Source organism: Cnephaeus nilssonii (assembly GCF_951640355.1).
Source record: "Cnephaeus nilssonii genome assembly, chromosome: 12".
NCBI classification, from domain to species: Eukaryota; Metazoa; Chordata; class Mammalia; order Chiroptera; family Vespertilionidae; genus Cnephaeus; species Cnephaeus nilssonii.
In genome coordinates, this window is record NC_137083.1 from 81,259,975 (window position 1) to 81,276,610 (window position 16,636).

Consider the following 16,636-nt stretch of genomic DNA (forward strand, 5'->3'; position numbering starts at 1 on the left):
ATCAGAGGGTCTGGGTGGGGGTCCATCAGGGGGTCTGACTGGGGTCCATCAGGGGGTCTGACTGGGGGTCCATCAGGGGGTCTGGGTGGGGGTCCATCAGGGGGTCTGACTGGGGTCCATCAGGGGGTCTGGGTGGGGGTCCATCAGGGGGTCTGACTGGGGTCCATCAGGGGGTCTGACTGGGGGTCCATCAGGGGGTCTGGGTGGGGGTCCATCAGGGGGTCTGACTGGGGTCCATCAGAGGGTCTGGGTGGGGGTCCATCAGGGGGTCTGACTGGGGTCCATCAGGGGGTCTGGGTGGGGGTCCATCAGGGGGTCTGACTGGGGGTCCATCGGGGGGTCTGGGTGGGGGTCCATCAGGGGGTCTGACTGGGGTCCATCAGAGGGTCTGGGTGGGGGTCCATCAGGGGGTCTGACTGGGGTCCATCAGGGGGTCTGACAGGGGGTCCATCAGGGGGTCTGACTGGGGTCCATCAGGGGGGTCTGACTGGGGGTCCATCAGGGGGTCTGGGTGGGGGTCCATCAGGGGGTCTGACTGGGGTCCATCAGAGGGTCTGACTGGGGGTCCATCAGGGGGTCAGACTGGGGTCCATCGGGGGGTCTGACTGGGGTCCATCGGGGGGTCTGACTGGGGTCCTTCGGGGGTCTGGGTGGGGGTCCATCAGGGGGTCTGACTGGGGTCCTTCGGGGGTCTGGGTGGGGGTCCATCAGGGGGTCTGACTGGGGTCCTTCGGGGGTCTGGGTGGGGGTCCATCAGGGGGTCTGACTGGGGTCCATCGGGGGGTCTGGGTGGGGGTCCATCAGGGGGTCTGACTGGGGGTCCATCAGGGGGTCTGGGTGGGGGTCCATCAGGGGGTCTGACTGGGGTCCATCGGGGGGTCTGGGTGGGGGTCCATCAGGGGCTCTGACTGGGGTCCATCAGGGGGTCTGGGTGGGGGTCCATCAGGGGGTCTGGGTGGGGGTCCATCAGGGGCTCTGACTGGGGTCCATCAGGGGCTCTGACTGGGGTCCATCAGGGGGTCTGACTGGGGTCCATCAGGGGGTCTGACTGGGGTCCATCAGAGGGTCTGGTGGGGGGTCTGTCGGGGTTCAGCTGGATCAGGCCAGCTTCGCTGAGCTAGTTCTCTGGCTGGCTCTGCTCAAGCTCCTCAACAAGGGTCACAATTTACGACCCTGATTTCTGAACAGGAGCTCCCACCACCACCCTCCCTGCTCCTGCCTGTGGGACCTTTCATTCGCCGCTCCCCTGGAGGAGACCCCGGAATGAGGGCCCAAGGGAGTCAAGTCCTTCTTTGTCTCTTTGTGTAGAAAATGCCAATCACACTGCATTCCTCTGTGCTGAGGTCTCAGGTGCCACAGCCGCGCCAACCCTGGAGACTACACCTGTCTCAGCACCAGGGAGACGGCGCTCGGGTCGTGGTCCAGGCCCCGGTCCTCCCGTCCCTCACTGCCCACTGCTCCCTGAGCGGCTGCCCAGGCCTCTCCCAGGAGGAGCTGTTCTGTGTCTCCCCTGGGAGCAGGGCCATGGCGGGCGGGGAACTTGGCAGAAACCCAGAAACGTGTGCATGTTAGCACGTTCCCGGAAAAGACCACCCGGGAGGTCACAGGAAACCTCAGGCCCAGAGCCCGTTCCTCACTCCGCAGGGACGGTCCTGGAGCTCAGCAGCCCGGAGCTCGCTGTGGACACAGCGCAGCGTGAGATCCGATCCACGTTCCCGCCCTTCTCCCTGTGAGGCACGAAGCAGCCTCCCGGTGCCTCCCGGGCAGGCAGCTGGAAGACAGGCCCTGTCAGGGGTGATGGTTCATTCTGTGTCGCCCTGCCTGGGCCCACGTGGCTGCTGAGCGTCACCCTGCCTGGGCCCACGTGGCTGCTGAGCGTTATTCCGAGGGTGTCTGTGGTGTTTCTGAAATCCACAGACGAGTGAGGAGGGTCACCCTCCCCACGGGGGCCTCACCCGACCTGCTGAGGGTCCGAGCAGAACAGAAAGGTGCGGAGGGCGCTCTCTGCTGATCTGGGACGTGCCCTTCTCCTTCTTGGCCATCGGGGCGTGCAGTGCTTGGTCTTCAGACTTGGGTTGGGGCCCGTTGGCTTCCTGGTTTCTCAGCCTTTGGGTTTGAACTTGAACTTGAACATGAAGCTGCACCACAGCTTCCCAGGCTTCCAGCCTGCAGAGGGCAGCCCGTGGGGCCCCGTGATCTCTGCTGTCTCTGCATCCTCTGGGCTGTTTCTCTCGGGGGCCTGGCGCAGTGTTGGGATGTTGACCCAGCACCTGAGGGCTGGTTCACAGGTTAGCTCCCTTTTTACCTGCACGTGCACTGGGACCCCTGGCCCCGGAGGGCAGCAGAGGCGGGGTCAAAGGGCAGGGGCAGTGCGGCACACAGAGCAATTCTCCCCAGGGCTTCCCGGGCAGAGGGGCACTGTCAGGGCCCAGAGAGGACAGCGCCGAGGGCCGCGCACCAGCCTGCCTGCAGGACTGTCTCCTCCTGACAGACTGGCCAGCTCCTCATCTGTCCCTGGTCTCTCAGCACTGCCCCCAACGCCACGCTGAGGAAGGAAGTGTCTCGGGCCCAGTGTCAAAGGGGAGGACTTGATGATGCAGAGATGGTGGGCAGGAGGGGTGTGGCCTCAGGGCCAGCCACAGTGACACATGCGGAGCGTGAGCGCAACGGCAAGGGAGGAACGCCAGGTCCTCCTGTCTCTCTCGCCTCAGCCGCACCGTGCCACAGAGGAGCCAGGAGCGGGCTTCTACCCAGAAAGCTTCGTCTTCAGAAAGCAAATATTTTCCAGGTGCTTTTCCAAAATAACCAGAACATCCCATAATGAGCGCTATCGTGTCGGGGGATAAAGTGATGGACAGCAAGGCCACACACTGCACACGCGCAGCGGGGTAAGCGTCCTGCTCTCAACATGGCAGCGAAGGAACGGAAATCCTGTCTCTGCGGGAGGCAGCGCCTGTGCCGGCCGAGGCCACCTCCTGGGGCCGTCGCTGGTGTGCTGGCTACCGCCCTTGGTCCTTTGCTGGACAGCGACAAGCAGGTCTTGCTCTGCTCTCGGAGAATGTGTGTGTGTTGCCAGAGGAGGTTCCACTCCCCTTGGTGGCCTGCAGGCTGAGGGAGGCCCTGGGCCTGAGGGATTCTCCTGACCTGGAACTTCCATCCCCTGAGGCCAGCACCTGGGTGGGCCTCCTGCACCTGCGTTTACTAATGAGTGGCCGTGGAACTCAGTGTTTCAAACGCCTGCTGGTGTGAAGGGAAAGTACAGCCTTCAAGAAGATAGCAGGAACATAAACACACATGCACCCATGCACACATGGATGCACACTTGCGCACACTTGCATGCATACACATGTACACACATGCACACACAGATATACAAACGTGCACATATATGGATACACACACATGGATGTGTACACACATGAACACACTTGCATGCATGAATGCAGATGTACAACACACATGCCCACGAACACATGTACACAATGCACATATACATGTGGATGTATGCATACTCATGTACACATATATACACATACACAACGTGAATGCACATACAGAGACAGGAACATCTTGCCTTCACCATCTTTTCTTTCTAAAATCATACATATTTCATTAAGCTTCATGCAGAGTGTCTTCTGATTTATGGTAATTGTCAACAAAATGAAAAACACAGATGATTTTAACTCTGCAGGAGCTAGGAGTTAACTGGCATGAAATTATGTTGTTTTTTCATTTTAAAAAAGCAGGGCCCAAACGCTCCATCCAGGAAACGCTGAGGACACCGAGTGAAGTGAGGGGGGACTTCCCTCATCTGCGGGCTGGTCACCTGGAGTGGCCAGGGCGACATCTGAGGGGACGCCCGCCCGTGACCCGAGGGCCCGTGAGACTGATTTCCATATCCAGCCCAATTTAGATGAAACATCTTGGGTGGAAAGAAAAAAAAGCCGGCGCATCAATAGCCCCTTGATTAGATTTTCATCTCCCGAGCAGACAAATATGAATATTTATTACCGGGAAGGCCGGCTTTCCTCTTCCCATCGCTCTGATCTTGAATATTTTCCGCTGCTAATTTTTATGAAAATTTGGGCAACATACTATTTTCACATAAGCTGACAGTTCTTGAGATAATCCTGTTATTGTCTGGTTGGAAATTACGGCTTCCGCTTATTCATGTGTTAACGAGGGATTAAATACTGTTTTTCATCCCCATAATCTGAGATGGGCTGGAATTAAAAACTGCACATTGTGTGTTTGCGGGCTCCGAGGGCCAGCACTGCCTGCATTCGCTTAGAGGAGGCCGTGAACCAGCAGCTCGACAGCCAGGCTCTTCCTGAAAGGCGGACGCTTCTAAAATAACTTCCTCAGCCCACCGCCCCACCAAGATGAAAAGGTTCCATCACAAGGGAGCTGCAGAGAAACACACAGCCCTTCGCCAAAGCACCAAAATCGCAACACCATTTATGTTGTTTCAACGCAAGACTTTCTCTAGGGACCCCACGCTCTAGGCCATCACCCCCATCGCCAGCGGGGCCGGCCCACCCCTGCACAGCCACTCCAGGGAACCCGGCCAGCGGCTTTTCACCTGAACACGGTGTGTAATTTTACTTTACTGCAGGTCAAACCATGGATTTGATTTTTTTTGGACAAAAGGGTCCTGTTATGCTTCTAAAACTACACACTAAGTTTTCTGTGTTTGTTTTTTATCTCCCTGAAGGGCCTGGTAGAGTTTTTCACTCTCCCGTTACTTGTCTGACAGAGGGTATTTCTGAGAAGGTCGCTGTCCGCACACGGTCTCCTGGAGCCGATGGACAAAGGGGCCTTAGCAGAGACACTGACAGGGGGTCTCACAAGGTCGGTGCCTTGGGCTGACTGTGTCCCCCCCAAATCCGTATGTTGCAGTGCAAGCTGCCAGGACCTCAAAATGCAACTGTCTTTGGAGATGGGGCCTGTTAAAAATATTTATTTGTTTGTTTGTTTGTTTGTTTATTTATTTAATCCTCACCTGAGAATATGTTTCCCAATGCTTTTTAAAGAGAGTGGAAGGGAGAGAGGGAGGACATCGATGTGAGAGAGACAAAGCGATTGGTTGCCTCCGTATGCACCTCAAACTGGGGCTGGGGATCAAACCTGCAACCCATTGGTGTGCAGCCACCACCCTAACCACTGAGCAGCACTGGCCAGGGCTGAGCTGCGGGCCTTTGCAGTGGTGATTACTCAGGTGGGCCCTGATCCAATGCGACAGGACACACGGAGGGACGGCCGTGTGCGCACCAGGCAGAGGGCGGCCGTCGAGGCCCAGGAGAGAGGCCTGGGGAGGAATGAGCCCCCACCCGGACGCCAGCCTCCAGGCTGCGCGGGCACGTCCAGGAAGCAGATAACTCAGTGGCCTCGGTTCCCACAGATGCCATGTAATGGATGAATCCGTCCCAGACCCTCACACGGTTCCCTTTCACCCTCCTGTGCCCGGTCCATGTCTAACGCACGGTTTCATCTGTAAACCAACACTTTAAAAGCAAAAAGGACATGACGTGCAAATGAACATTCAACAAAGGAAAGGAAATGAACAGTAAAGAGAAAAATATACGTACACACTAGAACTTACCTTTAATGCTGAGAGCTCCTGATGACAGTATGGCGCGGAGGGACTGGGGCAGGGGGTCGGAGGGACAGGAGGGGGGTTGCGGGGGATGGGAGGACAGGGGTGGGGGTGGGGGCAGCAAGGATGGGGGGACGGGGACGGGAGCACGGGGGATGTTATATCGGGAAGAGAGTCCCTTCCACAAAAGCACCCCTTAGCGTCCGTCTGGGGTTCTTTCTCCACTGTCTCTGCCACTACACCTGCCTCAGGCTCCTGGGCCCAGCTCTCTGGAACCCGCAGGGAGGCGGCGGGCCCACGTGAAACGCTGCGCTGATGGCGAACAAGTGACTCGCACGGTTTGCTCTTCTCTGTGGGCGCACAGCCCCCGCACTCTCCCGCGGTGTTAACAACGCGGGGCAGCGGTGACCGACGCACACGCGCACGCTCCCTCCTGTGCTTGTCGCCTGCGAGGGGGGCGACGGACCACAGAGCAGATGACGGCTATCTGGTTGGGAACCGGCGTTTCCTTCGACAGCCAAGGCACCTTCCCGTGAACGACTCAGAGAATTGCTTCCAGGGAGGACGCAGGAACCAAGGTTGGACTTCACACACCGGTCACCCCACGCCGGTCACCCCACTCCGGTCATCCCACGCCGGTCACCCCACTCCGGTCAACCCACGCCGGTCACCCCACTCCGGTCATCCCACGCCGGTCACCCCACTCCGGTCACCCCACGCCGGTCACCCCACGCCGGTCACCCCACGCCGGTCACCCCACTCCGGTCATCCCACACCAGTCACCCCACGCCGGTCACCCCACACCGGTCACCCCACTCCGGTCACCCCACACCGGTCACCCCACACCAGTCACCCCACTCCGGTCATCCCACGCCGGTCACCCCACTCCGGTCATCCCACGCCGGTCACCCCACTCCGGTCACCCCACGCCGGTCACCCCACGCCGGTCACCCCACACCGGTCACCCCACTCCGGTCATCCCACACCAGTCACCCCACGCCGGTCACCCCACACCGGTCACCCCACACCGGTCACCCCACACCGGTCACCCCAGGCCGGTCACCCCACGCCAGTCACCCCACACCGGTCACCCCACGCCGGTCACCCCACGCCGGTCACCCCACTCCGGTCACCCCACTCCGGTCACCCCACGCCGGTCACCCCACTCCGGTCACCCCACACCAGTCACCCCACGCCGGTCACCCCACGCCGGTCACCCCACGCCAGTCACCCCACTCCGGTCACCCCACGCCGGTCACCCCACGCCAGTCACCCCACTCCGGTCACCCCACGCCGGTCACCCCACACCAGTCACCCCACGCCGGTCACCCCACACCGGTCACCCCACGCCGGTCACCCCACACAGGTCACCCCACGCCGGTCACCCCACGCCGGTCACCCCACGCCAGTCACCCCACTCCGGTCACCCCACGCCGGTCACCCCACGCCAGTCACCCACTCCGGTCACCCCACGCCGGTCACCCCACACCAGTCACCCCACGCCAGTCACCCCACACCGGTCACCCCACGCCGGTCACCCCACACCAGTCACCCCACGCTGGTCACCCCACACCGGTCACCCCACGCCAGTCACCCCACTCCGGTCACCCCACGCCGGTCACCCCACACCAGTCACCCCACGCCAGTCACCCCACACCGGTCACCCCACGCCGGTCACCCCACACCAGTCACCCCACGCCAGTCACCCCACGCCGGTCACCCCACTCCGGTCATCCCACACCAGTCACCCCACGCCGGTCACCCCACACCGGTCACCCCACTCCGGTCATCCCACACCAGTCACCCCACGCCGGTCACCCCACACCGGTCACCCCACACCGGTCACCCCACACCGGTCACCCCAGGCCGGTCACCCCACGCCAGTCACCCCACACCGGTCACCCCACGCCGGTCACCCCACGCCGGTCACCCCACTCCGGTCACCCCACTCCGGTCACCCCACGCCGGTCACCCCACTCCGGTCACCCCACTCCGGTCACCCCACACCAGTCACCCCACGCCGGTCACCCCACGCCGGTCACCCCACGCCAGTCACCCCACTCCGGTCACCCCACGCCGGTCACCCCACGCCAGTCACCCCACTCCGGTCACCCCACGCCGGTCACCCCACACCAGTCACCCCACGCCGGTCACCCCACACCGGTCACCCCACGCCGGTCACCCCACACAGGTCACCCCACGCCGGTCACCCCACGCCGGTCACCCCACGCCAGTCACCCCACTCCGGTCACCCCACGCCGGTCACCCCACGCCAGTCACCCACTCCGGTCACCCCACGCCGGTCACCCCACACCAGTCACCCCACGCCAGTCACCCCACACCGGTCACCCCACGCCGGTCACCCCACACCAGTCACCCCACGCTGGTCACCCCACACCGGTCACCCCACGCCAGTCACCCCACTCCGGTCACCCCACGCCGGTCACCCCACACCAGTCACCCCACGCCAGTCACCCCACACCGGTCACCCCACGCCGGTCACCCCACACCAGTCACCCCACGCCAGTCACCCCACGCCGGTCACCCCACACCGGTCACCCCACGCCAGTCACCCCACTCCGGTCACCCCACGCCGGTCACCCCACACCAGTCACCCCACGCCAGTCACCCCACACCGGTCACCCCACGCCAGTCACCCCACACCGGTCACCCCACGCCAGTCACCCCACACCGGTCACCCCACACCGGTCACCCCATGCCGGTCACCCCACACCGGTCACCCCACGCCAGTCACCCCACGCCGGTCACCCCACGCCAGTCACCCCACACCGGTCACCCCACGCCAGTCACCCCACGCCGGTCACCCCACGCCAGTCACCCCACGCCGGTCACCCCACGCCAGTCACCCCACTCCGGTCACCCCACTCCGGTCACCCCACGCCGGTCACCCCACTCCGGTCACCCCACTCCGGTCACCCCACACCAGTCACCCCACGCCGGTCACCCCACGCCGGTCACCCCACGCCAGTCACCCCACTCCGGTCACCCCACGCCGGTCACCCCACGCCAGTCACCCCACTCCGGTCACCCCACGCCGGTCACCCCACACCAGTCACCCCACGCCGGTCACCCCACACCGGTCACCCCACGCCGGTCACCCCACACAGGTCACCCCACGCCGGTCACCCCACGCCGGTCACCCCACGCCAGTCACCCCACTCCGGTCACCCCACGCCGGTCACCCCACGCCAGTCACCCACTCCGGTCACCCCACGCCGGTCACCCCACACCAGTCACCCCACGCCAGTCACCCCACACCGGTCACCCCACGCCGGTCACCCCACACCAGTCACCCCACGCTGGTCACCCCACACCGGTCACCCCACGCCAGTCACCCCACTCCGGTCACCCCACGCCGGTCACCCCACACCAGTCACCCCACGCCAGTCACCCCACACCGGTCACCCCACGCCGGTCACCCCACACCAGTCACCCCACGCCAGTCACCCCACGCCGGTCACCCCACACCGGTCACCCCACGCCAGTCACCCCACTCCGGTCACCCCACGCCGGTCACCCCACACCAGTCACCCCACGCCAGTCACCCCACACCGGTCACCCCACGCCAGTCACCCCACACCGGTCACCCCACGCCAGTCACCCCACACCGGTCACCCCACACCGGTCACCCCATGCCGGTCACCCCACACCGGTCACCCCACGCCAGTCACCCCACGCCGGTCACCCCACGCCAGTCACCCCACACCGGTCACCCCACGCCAGTCACCCCACGCCGGTCACCCCACGCCAGTCACCCCACGCCGGTCACCCCACGCCGGTCACCCCACGCCAGTCACCCCACTCCGGTCACCCCACGCCGGTCACCCCACGCCAGTCACCCCACTCCGGTCACCCCACGCCGGTCACCCCACGCCAGTCACCCCACGCCAGTCACCCCACACCGGTCACCCCACGCCGGTCACCCCACTCCGGTCACCCCACTCCGGTCACCCCAGGCCGGTCACCCCACGCCGGTCACCCCACGCCGGTCACCCCACACCGGTCACCCCACGCCAGTCACCCCACTCCGGTCACCCCACGCCGGTCACCCCACACCAGTCACCCCACGCCAGTCACCCCACACCGGTCACCCCACGCCGGTCACCCCACACCGGTCACCCCACGCCGGTCACCCCACACCGGTCACCCCACGCCAGTCACCCCACTCCGGTCACCCCACGCCGGTCACCCCACGCCGGTCACCCCACGCCGGTCACCCCACACCAGTCACCCCACGCCAGTCACCCCACTCCGGTCACCCCACGCCAGTCACCCCACACCGGTCACCCCACGCCAGTCACCCCACGCCGGTCACCCCACGCCAGTCACCCCACACCGGTCACCCCACGCCGGTCACCCCACGCCGGTCACCCCACACCGGTCACCCCACACCGGTCACCCCATACCGGTCACCCCACGCCGGTCCTTTCCTGTGAGTGGGCTGTGCCTCCGTGTGACCCAGGAGAGACTCTGACATTTCGGCGCAGCATTAATTCTAGGTGCTTGCGAAAGGAAGAGAGTTATTTCTTTAAAATATTCCTTTTGCTTTCTGCTCTCACAACCCGGGTGCTGACAGGCAATAGGCTTGTCCCCCAGAAGCCTCCCCAGCCTGGAACGGAGTCCCCTGCCTCAGACGCAGAAGGCGCAGCTTCATGTTTGCCAGCTGAGGGCCACGGGCCAGACCCCAGCAGCTAGCGCCCCCCCCCGCCCCCGCCGCCCGCCAGCAGGTGCCGCTGCCACGGGCCAAGGGGCTCCCCGTGCAGGCGGTTCGGGGGTCCCCCGATCTGCGATTACAAAGTGAGCTCTGCAAACAGGAAGTGCGGTCGGACCTGGAGGACAGACCCAGGCGAGGGCTTGTCCACCCCTGGCCTCTGGGGAGGGAGGTCCTGTACACGGGCTGGCCCTGCCTAGTCCCCCCGCCCCCCGGCCCCGGCTGCACCCGCCACCTGGAGCCAGTCCACTCCAGTGACAGCCTCCGTGAGGCAGAGCTCACGGTCTCTCTCCAAAGCCTGCGTGGGGCGGTTTGGGGACCAGGGCGGCCCGAGCTGGACGCCCGCAGGCGGCCTGACGCTGCTTCGTCACGAGGCCTCTTGTGTGTGTCGTGGTGCGACTGCGTCTGCCTCACGGACCCCGGCGGCCCTGGCCTTTCAGAAGCCGTGGGCGCGGCACCTGCCCTCCCTCTCTTCCCTCCCAGCAAGGCCAAGGCTGAGGGCTGAAGCCGGAAGAGGACGTCCGAACGCCCACCCGGCTCTGCGGGGCAGCGGGAACCAGTTCACTGTGTCAGGACGTCCCTCCGGTCCTCAGGGGCACCAGCCGGTCCCAGGCCGGCGCAGCCCGTATCTGCTGCGTATTTCTGTAAAATACGGGTGAAGATGCGAGAAAGGGCAGGGCGGGTGGGATGCAGACATCACATTTCATTTTACGTGACTATTTACTCTGATGCTGAATAAAATGGAACTTGTCGCTATAGCAACTGCTGCATCCCACAGAGCCTCCTGCCTGCCAGTCACAGGGAAGCACCGCGCAGGCCTCATCGCGCGGCGCTGTCAGCACTGTCTCCCAATAAAGTCATGTTCGCGGGGTGGCGATGCAGCTCGTTACAGCCAACGTGTTTTGTGTGATTTTCTTCACTTTTGAGGAACAGGAAACAGAGTGACACCCCTCCAGCAAAGGTCAGAAGTGACCCGAGGGCTGAGCCCCAGGGTCTCAGCGACCCTGGCCTGCCTTCCCCACGGGAGGCGTCGGTGTGAGCATAGAACCTTCTAGGGTGGCGGCTGTAAATATTTTAACGCAGCTCCATGCAGATTATGTGCCTCTTAAAGCACAAGGAACCAGCTTCCCTTAGGTGCACATTCTGCGTTTAGGAGAAACAGGTTCAGTTTGTCCGTCAAGAAATGCATGTTGGAGTACAATAAAGGTGACTGCGCAATGAACAGGGAGGGGAAGCGGGTCTGTCCGGACCGCGGAGCCCACAGCGCGGAGCCCACAGCACAGAGCTCACGGCACGGAGGGAGGGGCTAGGACAGAGCAGCCGGCTCCTCTGTCTCGGGTGCTGGCTGAGGCCCCCAGGTCCCTAGATGGGCCCTGAACTGGGGGCCATTGGGGTGCATCCAATGCGCCTGTTTCTGGGCAGCGGTCCCACGGTTTCCGGGCATCGGAGGATCGGTGCCCGCTGGTGTCCTGGGCTGCGCGTGGGAGGGTCCTGGGTGTGCCCGGTGAGGTGCCCATCCCGCAGCTCCTTTTCCACGGGTGCCCCAGGCGTGGTGGACACATTCCACGGCGTCACCTCGACTGTCATTCCATCTCCCTCCCGCTGCCGGCCCAGAGCTGCCCTCTGCCCGCTGTCCGCGCTCCGTCCACACCCAGCTCCTCCTCCTCAGCTCCCGATGGGCCTGCGGGTCTAAGGGCCAGGGACGCTTTGGTCACTTACGTCTGCCCGGGCCCAGCTCGGTGCCCTCCAGGCCTTAAGTCGGTGACGGCTGAGGTGACTGCAGACGTTCTTCAGGGGCAGGGCGGCTCAGGGGAGCGAGGAGCTGGCGCCGCCCACGGGGCCTGGGGCTCCCGCACAAGGCGGGGTTCCTCTCACATCCTCAACGTGTCAACCTGAGCATGTGCTGATGGACTTTGGTTGCATGGTTTTTATTAAAAGTGGTGTTAAAGATAACATGACCAAGTGCACACATCGGTCCCGGCACAGTGGTTCTGCAGGGATCGCCCCAGGCCGTGGGCACGAGCCCTGGGCGCTGCGGGCAGTGCTCACACCTCCTGAGAGTCTATGAGGATTTAAAAATAAAAAGTTAAAAATATGCTCAAGAAAATGTTGGAAAAGGAGAGAAGTTGCTTTGGCCTCAACCCCCCCGCCCCCAGCACCAGCCTCAGGTCTGGGGAGGTGGCTGAGCCTCATCTCTGTGGACAGTTTCTGTGGCTGCCTTTGCCTCTACGGTTCTCAGACATCTTTCTTTATAGTTTACTTTTTTATTGATTTTAGAGAGGGGGAGGGAGAGAGAGAAACATCAATGTGGGAGAGAAACATGGACTGGTGGCCTCCTGCACACACCCGACAGGGGACTGAACCTGCAGCCTGGAATGTGCCCTGGCCAGGCCTCATCTGACTTAACAGAACCATTCATTCCGTTTATCTGACAAATACAACGTGATTAGTTACCTTACTGCGCTGTTACACTTAGGTCAGTTTGGGCTTTTCGCAAAGCTGAGTTTTTCCCATTCTCTTGCCTGGTGAACCTCAGATAAACTTCTGGGAGAGTGACTATGGAGCTGACGGCGAGATGTGTTTTTAGAGCTGTGGAGGCCGCGCCAGGCCGCTGGTTAAAGTGGATCTTCATACAGGAATCCCAACTGTCACCATGGAGCCCCGGGGCTCGGGCAGGCCGCCAGCCACCAGCACTGTCCGCGCCAGGCTTCCTGTCCCAGCCAACTTCATGGGGAGCCCCCGCCCACTGTCCTCCTGGCCTCCGGCACCTGCAGGCCCGGCCGACAGCGTTGCTTCGCCTGCAGTTTCTACTCAGCAGGACGCAGGGGGCCCCGTCCGAGACGCACAGACGGCCGACGAGCCCTCCTGCCTGTTCCTCTGGGACCTTCGCCTGCTGTTCCTTCTCCGCGGACAAAGCCCCGGAGTCGGGCCACCTCCTGGTCCAACCGGACCTTCTGGGTCTCGGGAGTCGGGCTGCACACGCGCCTCCGCCCGCGTCCCAGGGACCGGGCGCCGGTCAGGTGGGCCGCCCCCGCCCACACTCCCTGCGCACCAACCGGGCCCACGCCTGTGTGAAACCCATGTTCCTCCCAGCAAAGTGCTAAACAACGGATTCCAGTTTTGACAGCAGCTACTGAAACTCCCGGCATCTTTCAACAGACAGGAGAGGACCCCGTGGGACCCGGAGGAAACGAGCTGTGCACAGGCATCCACTAGGGATCCGCACCCGCCCGTCGTTTCCACGGTGACCGTGGCACGGAGCCACACTGCCCACCGCCACACACGTCACATGACAACTTCACACAGACCTGAGGGTAGCGTGTGAGCACAGATCAGACATTTTAGGAACTTGGGGATCAACAGGTTCTCAGCCACTGAATCTTTAACAAGATTTCCCGGGGGCCCCAGAAGCACAGACCAGGCAAGCCGAGCGTGGGGGGGCGTGCATGGCAGTGGGGTTCATGACACTCAGGCCCCGGGGAGAAGAAGTAGTTGAAAACCACGTCTACCGTGACACCCGCAGCGACGGGTGGAGGACAGCCCCCAGCGCCCCGCGGCTGAGGGGTGAGAGGAAGCCCGAGGAGGGAGGGCTCTGACGCCCCCTTCTCCCCGAGGCCGCGGGAGACCCTCGTGGGAGAGGGGACCTCCCCACACCCAGAGAGAGGAGGCTGCCTTGTCTCCCACCCTGCGACCAGCCGGACCTGTCACCCCCAAGGCCGCCTGCTCCCCAGACCCGGCACAAACGTTCGGCACAGCTGTGATCTCTCGAAGCTCCCGCCACACAGGCCTGCCAGCAAACGCGCCCCTTTCTCCTCACCTTCCAGACCCGCAGGGACCCCAGGGGCTCAGGACAGCGCCCCTTCCTCCCGGGCAGACAGGGAGGGGCCAGGCCAGTGCTGCTGCGTCCGCCACTCCCCTCAGCCCCTCCTACAAACAGTGGGGGGCAGCCTCGGGGGGGGGGGCAGTCGCCACACTGAGACCTTAGAAAGTGACCCCTCATTCGGACGCACTGGGGAAGCTGGGCTCACGGGCCTGCTCCCCGCACCTGTTTCCTTTGCAGTGGTGAGAGCTCCTTGGTGATCTCACGTTTCCTTTGGAAGACAGGGTGACGGTGTGCACTGGGGAAAAGCGCACGCTCTCCAGATGTCAGAAATGAGGGGTGGAAACACGTCAGGGCGCCACGCTGTTCGGAGCGTGGGCCAGGCTGTGACCTGCTCTTCGCCTTTCAGTCTTGTTTGGAGATGTTTCCGTTCGGCGTAAGAGGCTCAGATTCGGCTCTGTCCACCTGGGAGCCGGGAGCTGCGGGACAGCAGCTGACGGGCTCAGGCCAGGCGCTGAGGTCAGCAGAGATGCTCACACCGAGCGCCTCTCAGAAGAGTCAGAGCTCACACGGCCAAGATCGGGGAGGCGACGACGTTAGAGGAGGAGATGTCGTTAGCTTTAAACGGTCTCTCAGCACCTCCTGCTCCCGTTTTCACTATCCAGCATCCACCCCAAAGATCCAGCACCCCTTCCCTCTGCGGGGGGCTTCAGGGCCGGAGGGTCCCCAGACAAAGGCCGAACCAGGCGGGTCCCGGCTGCAGAGCCGTCGGAAGAGGTCTCGTGTGACCCACACGCCTTCTGGAGTGGGGCCTGCCCCGGGGGAGGCACAGGGCGAGGGGCTCTGGTCTCCGAGGACTTGGGGGACCAAGAACCACCTCGCAGCTGCTGAGGACGTGGGGTTCAGGGAGCCTGAAGGTGGGAGGGCCACAGCCAGGGGTCAGTCAGCAGGTGATGTGAAGGGGCTGCCATGCTCAGCTCCCAGGGGCGGTGAGGCCAGGCCTCTAGTCACATAGGGACCGAGGAGCAGAGCTCAGACGGGGAGGGAAGCACGGGGCAGGGTGGCTCTGCTCCTGCTGGGCCCTACCTGGGGCCACACCCCACAGCAAGCCACCCCCACCGGCCGAGGAGGGAGGACGTCAGGAGGGGCGGAGGGCTGCTCCCTCAGGAGTTAAATTGTCATTGTCACTAAGGGTCTGCGTGCAGTTCAATGCCCCCGAGTCGGGTGAATCCCGTTCTGGGTCAACACGTCTCCAACCGCATCCATGTCCGAGACGGCACACAGGCAGACGGGCTGTGGTGGGCAGAGCGAACGGACACACCTGGGGTCATCCCCACGTGGCTGACACGGAAAGCAGGCCTGGGCGAGGCCCGGGAGCCAGGGCGGGAGGAGGGGAGGGCCGTGCCGGAGTGCAGGGGCATAGGGGTCACACAGGGAGGGGTGGCGGAGTCCGAGGGGGCGCCCTCAGCACAGCCAGGGTTCAGGAAGGGGGCTGGCGGGGAAAGCTGCCCAGAGGACAGAGCGCCCACAGTCCCGGTGACAACGAGGTCACGGATCTTGCCGACGGCAGAGGCTTCGGAGCCTGGAGACGGGTCCTGAGGGGACGGGAGATGCAGACGCCGCTGAGGAGTACTGCCTTCACGCAGGGACAGGACTGCTGGGGGCCAGGGGCAGTCTGCAGGGCAGGGAGTTTCTGTCACAAGATGGGAGCCCAGGGCGCATCTGCACGCTCAGGAGCAAACGGAACCGGGCGTAGAGGGCGCAGGAGAGAGAGTGTGACCGAATGCGGAGGACCGGGCTGTGCAGACTCATCCTCTGGGGGAGAAGGAGGTGGGGGGGCTGGAACCCTGGGCGCTGCTCGCCTCCCCTGAGAGTGGGGACCGACCTCCAGCCACCACGGCCGGGGCAGAGGGAGGCAGAACCAGGCCTGTGCTGTCTGCGGGTCCGGGCCCAGGGTCTCTTGCCTGAATGGGGCAGAGACTGCCCATCACCACAGAAATGGGTCCGTGGAGACATTAGGTCCCAGGGGTTCAAGGGAAACAATTCAGAAACTCCTGGAGAGACCGCCCTGCCGGAGAGCCAACGCCCGCGGCAGGTGAGCGCACAGGCCCCACCGACGACAGGGCCATGGCCTCCGGAGGCGCGCCCAGCAGGTTCAAAGGACGGAGCAGACAGAGGCGTGTCCCAACCATCACGTCCAGCACAGACAAAGGTCTGGAGATGAGCAAACACACCGTTCTCCGGAGTGAACGTACAGTAACGACAGGCAATACCTGTGCTTCATCGCGGATCAGACGCAGGGAGAGGACCTGCGCGGCGTGGCCAGAGCTGAGAGGTGAGAGGTGAGAGGTGAGAGGTGAGAGGATGGTGGGGAGCCTGAGGAGCAGGGTGGGTAAGAGGGTCCACGGGGGGTCCTGGGAGGGTGACCACGGCGACGGGGCCAAGAGTGAGTATGTGGAGAGGCTGCTGGTCAGGCATTTGACATCGG

General features: G+C 63.4%; 1 protein-coding gene across 1 annotated transcript in view; it reads right to left on the reverse strand.

Moving 5' to 3' along the window:
* The window catches only part of PTPRN2 (protein tyrosine phosphatase receptor type N2), a gene marked incomplete at both ends in the record, with an annotated part of 459,743 nt that overhangs the window by 178,831 nt on the left and 264,276 nt on the right, over window positions 1-16,636 (reverse strand). The gene's annotated exons all lie outside the window — the stretch shown is intronic.